This window comes from Pan paniscus, chromosome 18 (genome assembly GCF_029289425.2).
Source record: "Pan paniscus chromosome 18, NHGRI_mPanPan1-v2.0_pri, whole genome shotgun sequence".
NCBI lineage: Eukaryota > Metazoa > Chordata > Mammalia > Primates > Hominidae > Pan > Pan paniscus.
The window spans coordinates 78,002,826-78,015,022 of record NC_073267.2 but is presented as its reverse complement, the minus strand read 5'-3'; positions in this window follow the sequence as shown (position 1 = coordinate 78,015,022).

The following is a 12,197-nucleotide window of genomic DNA, read 5'->3' as shown; positions in this document are numbered from 1 at the left end:
TAATGTTCATCAAGAGAATGGAGATGGGAGCATATCCATGCAGCAGGAAACCATACAGCTGTGAAGACAAATCAATCAGAGCTCCATGTGTCAGCACGGAAGACTCTGGAATGTAACATGGAGCAGCCCTGTGGGCATCCAGCCTTTACAGGCCACAGTTCTGTGTCCCCCAAGTTGGTTGAGTCTTGGAGCAGGGAAAGGCCTGGTCTCCTGTGGAGTAATGTGGGAATCACCTACAAGACCTACCTACATCCAATCCACCAAGGGCCCAATGCCTGAGTTTCCACCATTAGAAATCTGTTCCCTTGGGTCAAGGCTATGTGCTCTGCAGGCAATCAGAGAGACCAGTGGTTTCATTCTGCAGAGCTCTGCTGAGCAGCTATGGGTAACACTCATACCTCCTCTCACTAAAAAGCTCACGGAAGGAAGCTGATGGGCAGGAAGGCTGAGCAGCAGGGTCGGGGCTAAATTCAAAGCACAGTGGTATTTAAGGATGGGTCCGATGACAAGCGGTCAGAGGAGGCAGCTGGAAAGCATCAGGAAACAGAAATGCCAATGAAATTACAAGAATTTTAAGAAGGAGTTGCAGAAACTGGTCAAATATCAGGAGGTAGGTCAATTCAGGTGAAGATAAAAAATATGTCATTTAATAATCCAACAAGAAGTCACTGGTAACCTTAGTGGGGACAATTTCAGTAGACTGATGGGGGTGGAATCCAGACTTGGTGGGTAGTAAAAGAAGCTGAGGAAATACAGGCACAAAATTCGGGCTCCTTTCAAGAAGTTTGTGAGGGGCAGGGTGGGAACTCTAAGGAGAGAGAAGGTGAAGGTTTTCTAGAATGAGAAAGAATTATGCTTGTGGGGTGAAGGAAAGGAACCACACAAGGGAAGGATTAGAGAATCAGAGAAAGAGGGTAATTTATTGAACTGAATCCTGGAGGAGGCCAGAGAGTGTGGGAGGGGAGGGAGAGCTTAGGGGAAGACTGGTGTTGGAAATACCATGTGGATCCTGTTAGAAGCAAAGAATAGAAGAGCAGTGAACCTGATGCTTCACTCTCCCAGGGAGGGAGATGTTAAGGTCATCGGAGACAGAGATAGGAGTGGGGTGAACAATTGAAGGAGTTGGACACACAGGAAACAGCCATCATGGGGGAATGGAATTAGAGTCTAGCCAGGTGTAAATAAAAGGACCAGCAAAGAGCTGGCTGAGTTGGAAACCATGTCTCTGTACTGGTGTTAATTTTCTTCTGTCCCAGTAGAACTTGACAGCCCTGAAGCCCCGCAGAGAAGCTAGAAGGCTGGATTATTCCTTGCTGGGGTAGGCAGGGAAGGTACAGCTGGACATGGGGCTTATGGCCCCTGAGAGCTCTGGTTAGACAACAGCAGCTTGGGGACAGCTGGGGTTGACAAACAAAAGAGACTTTGCCAGTTTTCTTTTCTAACAGAGATCACTATCTGTTATAACTTTAAAAACATTAAATAGAAAAGCATTTAGAATGGCTGGAGTTGATGTTTTCAACATTGAAGTAGCAACCTGCACCCCACCTTGCTCTGAGTCACTGACCAGGGTCAAGTGCCTTCTATGGGCACATGGCCTTGCCAATATTCAGCTCTTGGCATCGGGTCTGCCCTGCAAACCCAGAGGTCAGTCATAGCGGGATGAGATTCTTATCTTTACTTCTACCCCAGCCCCTGCAGGCAACTTCTGCTGCAGGTGCTTAAGAAGAAAAGTTTATAAGTTCCTCAAATGTGGCATTTGGGTTAACCTATTGACCTGCTGAAAAAACTGACTGGATTGAAAACTATTATGTCCAGCCACTGCTTTTTTGTTGTTGTTGTTGTTGAGATGGAGACTGGCTCTGTTACCCAGACTGGAGTGCAGTGGCGTGATCTCGGCTCACTGCAGCCTCTGCCTCCTGGGTTCAAGCAATTCTCCTGTCTCAGCCTCCCAAGTAGCTGGGAGTACAGGCGCCTGCCACCACACCCGGCTAATTTTGTATTTTTAGTAAAGATGGGGTTTCACCATATTGGCCAGGCTGGTCTCAAACTCCTGACCTCAGGTGATCCACTCACCTCGGCCTCCCAAAGTACCGGGATTACAGGTGTGAGCCACCGCGCCCGGCCTCGCCACTGCTTTTTGAATAGGGAACATACTGCTGGACACCAGCAGTTTTCTAACCCTGGTAAACATCACTAAGGAATTTTGTCAGTTTTTCAGAATTTTATTTATGGGTCTATTTTTAGTTTGTGTGTTTTATAACTTTTAAGTCATTTTTAGCCAATTATTTCTGCTTGGCACTGTTTATACTTATAAAAAGAATTATTTAAATATCCAATGATAGGATCTGTTCATAGTTCCCTTTATTTTTTTCTTATTAGAAAAGCAGAATTTTGGCCAGGTGTGGTGGCTCATACCTACAATCCCAGCACTTTGGGAGCTTTAGGCAGGAGGATCTCTTGAAGCCAGGAGTTTGAGACCAGCCTGGGCAACATAGTGAGATCCTGTCTCTACAAAATATTTTAAAGTTAGCCAGGCATGGTGGTGCGTGCCTGTAGTCCCAGCTACTCAGGAGGCTGAGGTGAGAGGATTGTTTGAGCCTAGGAGATTGAAGCTGCACTGAGCCATGCTTATGCCGCTGCACTCCAGCCTGGGTGACAGTGAGACCCTGTCTCTAAAAAAAAAAAAAGGAAAGAAATGTGTATTTATGACAAAAAAATTAAAAAGCAGAGAAGCGGCCAGGCACAGTGGCTCATGCCTGCAACCCCAGCATTTTGAGAGGCTGAGACAGGTGGATCACTTGAGGTCAGGAATTCAAGATCAGCCTGGCCAACATGGTGAAACCCAGTCTCTACCAAAAATACAAAAAATTAGCTGGGTGTGGTGGTGGGTGCCTGTAATCACAGCTACTTGGGAGGCTGAGGCAGGAGAATCGCTTGAACCCGGGAGGCAAAGGTTGCAGTGAGCCGAGATCATGCCACTGCACTCCAGCCTGGGCGACAGAGCAAGACTCCATCTCAAAAGAAAAAAAAAAAAAGCAGAGAAGCAAAAGGAGAAATGAAGGATGCGTGTATTACTTCTCAGAGGTGACCACTGTTAGTTAACACTGAGAAACACATCTTCTAGCTCCTTTGCTAAGCCTGTATATAATGAGTTCACACCATATTTACTTTTTGCAACCATTTATAATTGCTTTAAGGAATCCAGCTCCCCAGGGCTCAAGTTCCCCCTACCCACCCACCTGCTCTGTCCCTAAGAAAGGGGTGTTGGAAGCGAGAGTTGAGGGTTCTGTGAGGATAGCCTAAGACAGAGACAGACATCGTGGGCTCCCTTTGGAAGGTGAAGTGGCCACATCTGCTTCAGGAACTGCAATGCTGTCGCTGAATAACCATGCTAACAACCACTCCTGGACATCTGTGAATAATCTGGAACCTTATAATTTTGTGTTTTCGGAGAGTTTGACAAAGCCATGGTGGCTCCCTCAACCAGGGTCACTCAACTTATGGCTGAGTGGAGCTAGTGAAACTTGAACTTGAACCATAAACAGAGGAGGAGCAAAGTTTGAAAGATAAAACAAGCAAAAATATCAACAACCATCCTAAATGGTTGTTATCCTGTAAAAACATGGTAGGGCCATCCCTTTCCTTACGGAGCATGCCAAGGTGCCCCCAGCAGTAACAGTGTGGGTATCCAGCTGCCCCTGAAGATTCTGGGACAAGAACTGGGTAAAGGTCAGTGAAGAACATCTAAACCAGCAGCTGCTCAGCCCACAGGCCTGCACCATGAGTGGGCAGCAGTGAGGAAGGACAGAACCAAGGTGGGCATAGTTGTGGCACTGCAGATTGGGGTCAAATCAGCAGACATGTCTCAAGACCAGTGTACCTTAGGGTCCTGCAACCCAGAAAACACTGTTTAGGGACAAAAAAAAGTCACATACCCCTTATACAATGAAAAGTAAGGGTCTGCTTGGGTTTGGGAGGGACAACATTACACTTTATGCCTACGTGCCTAGCTGCAAGGCCTGCTGGGGGAGAAGGGTTGGAAAGTTCTCCAGAAGCAAACTGGAATGTGGGCCAGAAAAGGGCCAAGACAGAGGCCGTGGGAAAGCCAGGCCAGAGGGGACATGCAAACTGCAGACAGGACCACAGATTTGGCCTCACAGGGTCCTGGGAACTGGACAGCTTGAAAATTTGAGGATAGGGATCTTAAGAGGTTTCAATGAGCTGTGAGTCCTCCAGGAGAATCTGGTCCACAAATGGGCAAGAAAGATGAGATTTGAGACTTGCAGGAATGAGGATGATGCAGCCCCCACCTCTGTCCACTCCTTACTCAACAGATGAAGAAACTCATTGCCCAAGAGATCCAGGGGAAAGGGGGCTGAGGGAGCTCCAGGAAGAGGCATGGGTGGCAGTAGAAGGGAGAGAGGCTTCAGCTCCACCAGACCATGATGGGGTAGGCACTTTAATGGTAAGGCAGGGAGTAATGAAGTCACCTTCCAAAGCTCTGGTTCTCAGGGTGGGAGCTGAGCTCATCACCCCTGATTTGCTGGGCCAACTGGGTGGAGGTCTGCATGTGCCTAGGAGCTTAAGATGCACAGCTGGGGTGGAGCTAGGCTGACTCCATCATCCAGGCAGTGCTGGAGGCCAAGGCTCAAAGAGGACAGGCTGATTTCCTGACTTTCAAGGCAGAGGACAATCAGGGCAATCTCAGCCCCCATTCCAGCTTCACTTGAGGTTCCAGTCCATTGGCTTAGGCTCCAGCCTCTATGCAGGAAACTTCCTGCCTGAGAGGGGGACAGGGCTCTGTCTTAGTCCCATTTTCTATTGCTATAACTGAATACCTGAAACTGGATAACTTATAAAGAAAAGAATGTATTTCTTACAGTTCTGGAGGCTGGGAAGTCCAAGAACAGGAAGCCACATCTGGTCACCTTCTGGTGAGGGCCTTGTGCTGTGTCATAACTGGCAGAAGTCATCACAGGGCAAGAGTGGTGCACTGAGAGCCAAACTGGCTTTTATAACATTAATCCATTAATCTGTTAACCCATTTATCCAGAGCCCTCGTGACCCAATCATCCTTAAAGCCTCCACCTCTTAATATTGTTACATTGCAGATTAAGTTTCAACATGAATTTTGGAGGGGACAACCTACTCTTGTTCACCAGAGTTCATTCCTCTTCCTTTGCCTGCTTGACCCACTTGGCCAATGAGGAGATGCTCCAGACCCTCCAAGATACTGCCTTCCTGTGCCCACCATTGAGTCCTGCAATCCTTTCCCTTTCAGCCTTCAACAAGGAAGACAGACATGAGGCATTTCTTTCATGCCCCCAGGACACAGAAGTGGGCCATATTCCCCCTGCAGTCTCTAAGAAAATTGTGAGTAAACTGGCCTCAGGCGGTTACATGGTATATATGGAGAGCAGAGCCTCAGACAGACCAGGAAGGATTCCTATCTTGGTTCTATCCTATTCCAGACCTTAAGAAAGTTCCCTAATTTCTATGATTCTCCCATTTCTAGCTTATAAAATAAGGATCCTTGCAGGGTATAAAGATTAAACCGAGGTTACATAGGTAAAACACCTGGCACCTTACCTGGTATATAGGTGGTACCCACTGAATATTAACATATTTACCTCTCAGCCTAGAGGGCTCACTATGCCTTTTCAGACCTGCTAGGACCTGAGCAAGGGCATCCTGGAGATGAGGGCGAACAACATTCATTCAACCAACATTTTCACAAAGTCCCTTTGCACTGAGCACCCTGGACATCAACTTCACTTAAAGATTTTTCTTGAAAATAATTATTTTGATATTAAGATGAATATTCTGGGCCAGACGTGGTGGCTCATGCCTGTAATCCCAGCACTTTGGGAGGCCGAGGCAGGTGGATCATCTGTGGTCAGGAGTTCGAGACCAGCCTGGCCAACATGGTGAAACCCCATTTCTACTAAAAATACAAAAATTAGCCTGGCGTGGTGGCACATGCCTGTAATCCCAGCTACTCAGGAGGCTGAGGCAGGAGAATCACTTGAACTCGGGAGGCAGAGGTTGCAGTGAGCCGAGATCATGCCACTGCACTCCAGCCTGAGCGACAGAATGAGATTCTGTCTCAAAAAAAAAAAAAAGAAAAAAAAATGTAAAGACTAATGTTCCTCTTGCCTAGCTATTTCCTAATGATTTTACATTCTGCATTCAAATTCGAAATTCAAAGCAGAAAGTCACAGAATGTCTTTCCATAGGATAGGAGGCTAGAAAGCCAATACCTCATGCATATTGCTCTTTATCAGGCTGAATCAAATTCAGATTTATACTTAGGGTTACATGATCAGATGAAATTGCTTTAGAAAGGCTGAGCGCAGTGGCTCACACCTGTAATCCCAGCACTTTGGGAGGCCAAGGCGGGCGGATCACCTGAGGTCAGGAGTTCGAGACCAGCCTGACCAATATGATGAAACCCCGTCTCTACTAAAAATACAAAAATTAGCCAGGCATGGTGGCATACGCCTGTAATCCCAGCTTGTCTGGAGGCTGAGACAGGAGAATCACTTGAACTGGGGAGGCAGAGGTTGCAGTGAGCCGAGATCACACCATTGCACTCCAGCCTGGGCAACAAGAGGAAAACTCTGTCTCAAAAAAAAAAAAAATTGCTTTAGAGGCAGAGTTATTTATTCACTGTACTTTACATATTGTTAAGGCTATCTTCTTGTGAATCAAAATCACACAAAAATTAGAAAAACTGCTAGTAAGATAAGGGAAAACAAAATTCAAAGCCATGGACTTGGGAGATCACATTATTCCCCCCAAACAATTTAATAACACAAGAAAGCAGCACCAGATGTGGAATTGTACTGTTAACTCATTCAACAAATAGTTCAATATTTACTATGCTCCAGGCACCATTCTAGGCACTGGGAACTCAGCAGTAAACAAAAGTAGCAAAACTTTCTGCTCTCAGGAAGCTTGCATTCTAGTCCGAGGAGCAGACAGAATATTCCTGTTCAGTAATACAATTCTTAGTATAGTAGTAGTGCTGTTTCTGCTGTTTTGTTTTCTTGCCATTTTTCTTGGGGAAAGAGAATGTTCTACCAATCCCCTTCTAAAGTTTGTGGTCATGTTTATGATTTCTTGCCATGCCCCTGCCAGGAGTAAGACAAACTGGATACCAGAACCTTTGGAGTCAAAGTAAACAAAGAATTGGAGAGCTACCTGCAGTGATTCTTCCAAGGACTTAGCTGATACAAAATGGTTCAGAGGTTCCTAGAGGAAGAACTTGAAGTGCTCCCAGGAACAAATGGGGTAGACAACTGAGCCAGAAGAATGGGAGACCAGGAGCCACCATGATGGGCTACTAGGATAAGCAGAAACAGGAGTGGGATTGACAGGGAGAAGCAAAGTTTAGTTCCATGTGAGGAAACGCATTTCAAAAACTAGAGCCTCCCCCCAGTGGAATGGGCTGATGGAAGGGCAGTTCTCAGTCTCTGGGGGTGGGTAAACAGACATTTCATGGCTATGTGACCTTGGGCTAGTCCTGTAACCCTCTGGGCATCCATTTCCTTGGCTGTAAAATGGGGAATTCTTACATAATAGTACCTAGTTCATAGTGTTGTGGTTAAGATTAAATAATAGAAAGCATGTAAAATGTTGGAGCACTGCCTGACACAAAGTAACTTAGGCATTGAAAGGCTGTCTAGATCAGATGATGCTTAAGAACGTATACTCTATGTTGTTTTTGTAATGGATTTTATTTTAACTGGTATCAAAACAGTATTATATATAGTCATATCTGGCAAGAAAATTAAAGTCTGTAGTTGCGATCTTAACATAGCAAAAACCAATCAGTCACAAAAACCAAACAGAATCTACAGTTCCCTATGAGGATCCCTCTGAATCATGCTATCATATTTCTAATATGACTGTGGTCCAACCCCAATACATGACCCCTGGCTGCTTTGGACACATGTGATCTCAGGCCTCCTTGAAGGTGTGCCAGGCTACTGGGCAAAGACAGGCATCCAGCCATACCAGTGTCCAGTGTACACTGGGATCAGGGAACACCCTAAGGCAGGAATACCCCGCAGCCCAAACACACACTCCCCAGCAGGACTGACTTGGGGACAATCTGGGGTTCATGAGAAGAAGACCCCAGAGAGGCTGTGCTCATCGTGACAATGCTACAAAGAGCCCATTACTCTCCTGACCAGAGCAACAGTGCCAGCCTCAGCCCCAGGGCTGATGGACCCAGGTGTCAGTCTGAGGGCAGCAAAGGATGGAATCCCAACTCACCCATGACGGCTTCTGGGTCCCAAGGGCAGAGGGCAAATCCAAGCAGGTGTCCTCTTCCACCCCCTGTGAGAACGCCCTACAGGCAGCTACAAAGCCCCAGGTGACCTGCTTACATCCTAGCCCCACTTCCTAGCCCTGACGGTTGGTAATGGTCCAAGGGTCAGAGAGGCAGGCAGTCAATCTGCTCATGTGTGCCCAGTAAGCCCTCTGGCCTCTGCTATCCCTACATCAAGCTGGTGTGACTCTGCTCACACCTGCTTTAGGATCAATGACCAGCCTTTAAATGTCAAGCCAATGTCCAGTCCCCAGGTTCTTTCTATCCCACCCTCCCACCGACCAGCTCTCTGGGCATGCTAGACTTGTCTGAACTCTCAGCAGGTACGGCGCTCAGGCCTATCCCCTCCCAATGCCCTCACCCCCGACTACTTAAGAATGAAAATCTCAAACAACAATATCTTCTACACTTGTGGTGCTTAGCACTTGTCAATGCACTTTTCATAACCTGTATATATTGATTAGGATTTTTAGTTGCAAGCAAAAGTAACTACCTTTGGCTGTCATGTACAGCAAAGGAATTTATTTAAAAGATAGTGAGTAGAAAAAAAGAAAAAAGAGGAAAAAAAAAGATAGCGAGTAGCTCATAAAATCTCCAGGAGGCTAGGAGAACCAGGCTTGGAAGCACACAGTCAGGAACAATGCCCCAAATCCCAACTCAGCACTGGTCTAAGAAGACATTATTGTGACCACCAAGGCTGGAATACTGCCCCCCAACCCACACCACGGACAACCCCATGCTGGATGCTGCCCATAAAACTGTTGTCACTGGTAACTGAGATCATACCCATCGAATCACTAAAAGGGCTGCTAAGCAGGCCCTTCCCCTTTGCTGTCTTTTGCTTCCAATTAAAAATTGATGGAGGGAGCCAATAGTGGGTATGGTTTGTCTGGCCAGAGAAGCCTGAGCCTCAGGCCAGTGCCCATGCCCTAGGTGCAAAGGAATATGGCTCTACCTCATGACACATGGAATTCCTCAAGGACAGAAAGGTGGCTCAGATGTCAGGCAACCAAAATGAGTGACACACATTTAACCCTGCATCTCACAATCAATCATCACACCTACACGTGAAGTTGTCAGGATTATTCTTATTTCCTTTTCAGATAGGAGGAGTGGGACCAGGGCAGCTTCTCTACAAGCAGGTTGAAATAAAACAGGGAGAAAACCAAACTCTTGCTTTCAGGTTTCAAAAAGAAACAACAACAACAACAACAACAACAACAACAAAAACTGCAGGAGTGTAGGATAAGAGGAACTAGGTTTGGCTGCAGGTCACATAAAGATCTCAGCATCTCAGCTTACCATAAGCTTCACATGAACCCAGTTGGAAAAGCTGCTGACTTGGCCACTGCAAAGACTTATGGCCGGGACAGGGTCCTGGCCTCTGGGCCTGCCAGACTTCACCTGGGATTGAACATTCTAGTCTGGCAACATATTTGCTGAGATAGGCAGTCATGGAGGAGGAGGTTCTATAACACTTGGTATGTGGGCCCTGCTGCTCCTGAGGGCAGAACTGGGTCACATGAAAGCCACAGGGGTAGGCTGGGTGCAGTGGCTCATGCCTGTAATGCCAGCACTTTGGGAGGCTGAAGCAGGTGGGTGACCTGAGGCCAGAAGTTTGAGACCAGCCTGGCCAACATGGTGAAACCCCGTCTCTACTAAAAATACAAAACTTAGCCAGGCATGGTGGTGCACGCCTGTAATCCCAGCTACTTGGGAGGCTGAGGCGGGAGAATCACTTGAACCCGGGAGGCAGAGATTGCAGTGAGCAGAGATGGAGCCATTGCACTCCAGCCTGGGCGACAGAATGAGACTCCGTCTCAAAAAAAAAAAAAAAAAAATGAAAGCCACAGAGGGAAAATGCCAGCTCAACACTTGAAGTGCAGGTCAAAAACTGGACAGGCTGTCCCATGAGGTGGCAAGGTCCTCATTACCAGGGATGTGTAAGCAGAGGACGGAAAGCCATCTGTCCAAAATTTTAGTTGAACTAGATGATGAATGCAGTCCCTTCCAACTCTAAGATGCTATGATAAGCTTCCTTTGTGTGCTAAATATTGGGCACAATCTACAAGGTAGGACATCGGCCCTCCAAGAGCCTCCTGGAGACCTACTGAACTAACCAATGACCAAAAAAAAAAAAAAAAAAAAAAAGAAAGAAAGAAAGAAAAAAGAAAAGCAAAAAGGTGCATCCTTACTAGACATTAATTACACATAAAAATAAAAGGAAGGATCATTTTATACTCTACATTAGGAAAACCTGAAAGTAATGCCTAATGTTGGTAAGGCTGCAATAAAGCTGAAACATTCATTCATATTGGTGTTTAGGTAAAATGGGTACTACCCTTTTTGTAAGCAATGTAGGGTGCAGTGGCTCACACCTGTAATCCCAGCACTTTGGGAGGCTGAGGTGGGCAGATCACCTGAGGTCAGGAGTTTGAGACCAGCCTGGCCAACATGGCGAAATCCCATCTCTACTAAAAATATAGAAATTAGCCAGGTGTGGTGGCGCATGCCTGTAATCCCAGTTGCTCAGGAGGTTGAGGAAGGAGAATCGTTTGAACCCAGGAGGCAGAGGCTGCAGTGAGCTGAGATCATGCCACTGCACTCCAGCCTGGGTAACAGAGCGAGACTCCATCTCAAAAAAATAAAAAAAAAAAAAGCAATGTGGCAGATGGTATCAAAAAAACCAAAACTATATTTAATCCTACAATCCAAAAACTGCTTGGGAACTTACCTTAAGAATGAAAGGTAATTGCTATAAACTTGAAGATATTCATTACATTATTATTAATAGACAAAAAGTCTTAACTAGGGGAGAAGTTAAGTGTGGTATGGTATATGATAGAATACTGGGCCATCATTACAAACGGCATTTATAAAGAACCACTGTTTCTAAAAGGTGAGTCCTGCATCTTCTTCACCACTATAGTCCCAGCACTGTTTAGAACATAGAAACATTTCATTAAAGATTTATTGAATGAATGAGTGAATGGACAACTGAACAAATGAATCCAAGCAAAGGAAAATGCTTATTATATGTTATATATTTTTTAAAAGAACCAAAAATTATTCCTAAGCTATGATTTCCAGAATATGAAAGATTATATATACATATGTCCTAGATGTGGACTGTAATATGGAAAAATAAAAAAAATTAAAAATAGGTCAGGCATGGTGGCTCACGCCTGTAATCCCAGCACTTTGGGAGGTCAAGGTGGGTGGATCACTTGAGATCAGCAGTTTGAGAGCAGTCTGGCCCAAACGGTGAAACCTGTCTCTACTGAAAATACAAAAGTTAGCTGGGTGTGGTGGCGGGCACCTGTAGTCCCAGCTCCTCGGGAGGCTGAAGCACAAGAACCGCTTGAACCCAGGAGGTGGAGGTTGCAGTGAGCCAAGATAGACTGCTGCACTCCAGCCTGGGCAACAGAGGGAGACTCTGTCTCCAAAAAAAAAAAAAAAAAAAGTTAGGTTTATGTATTATGGAGGATGTGCTGTTATTCTTATTCATTCAAAGCATTTTGCTGAGTACTTATTATGTACCAGATACTGTTCTACATGCTGTGGGCATAGCAGTGAACAAAATAGACAAAGTCTCTACCCTGATGGAGAGCTTATTCTACTCGGTCACTGGAGAGTTGGGAGTGGGTATAGACAGACAACAAAAAAAAAAAAAGAGAGAGAGAATGTATATGTTAGATGGTGATAAGTGCTATTGACGAAAAAAAAAAATAGCAGGCAAGGGTGATAGAAAGTGTCAAGAGAGAAAAGGGTGCCATTTTATAGGATGACCAGGAGCATATTTAGGGAAAGAGCTTCCAAGCGAAGAAAACAGCAAGTTCAAAGGCTACAAAGGCGCTGAGGC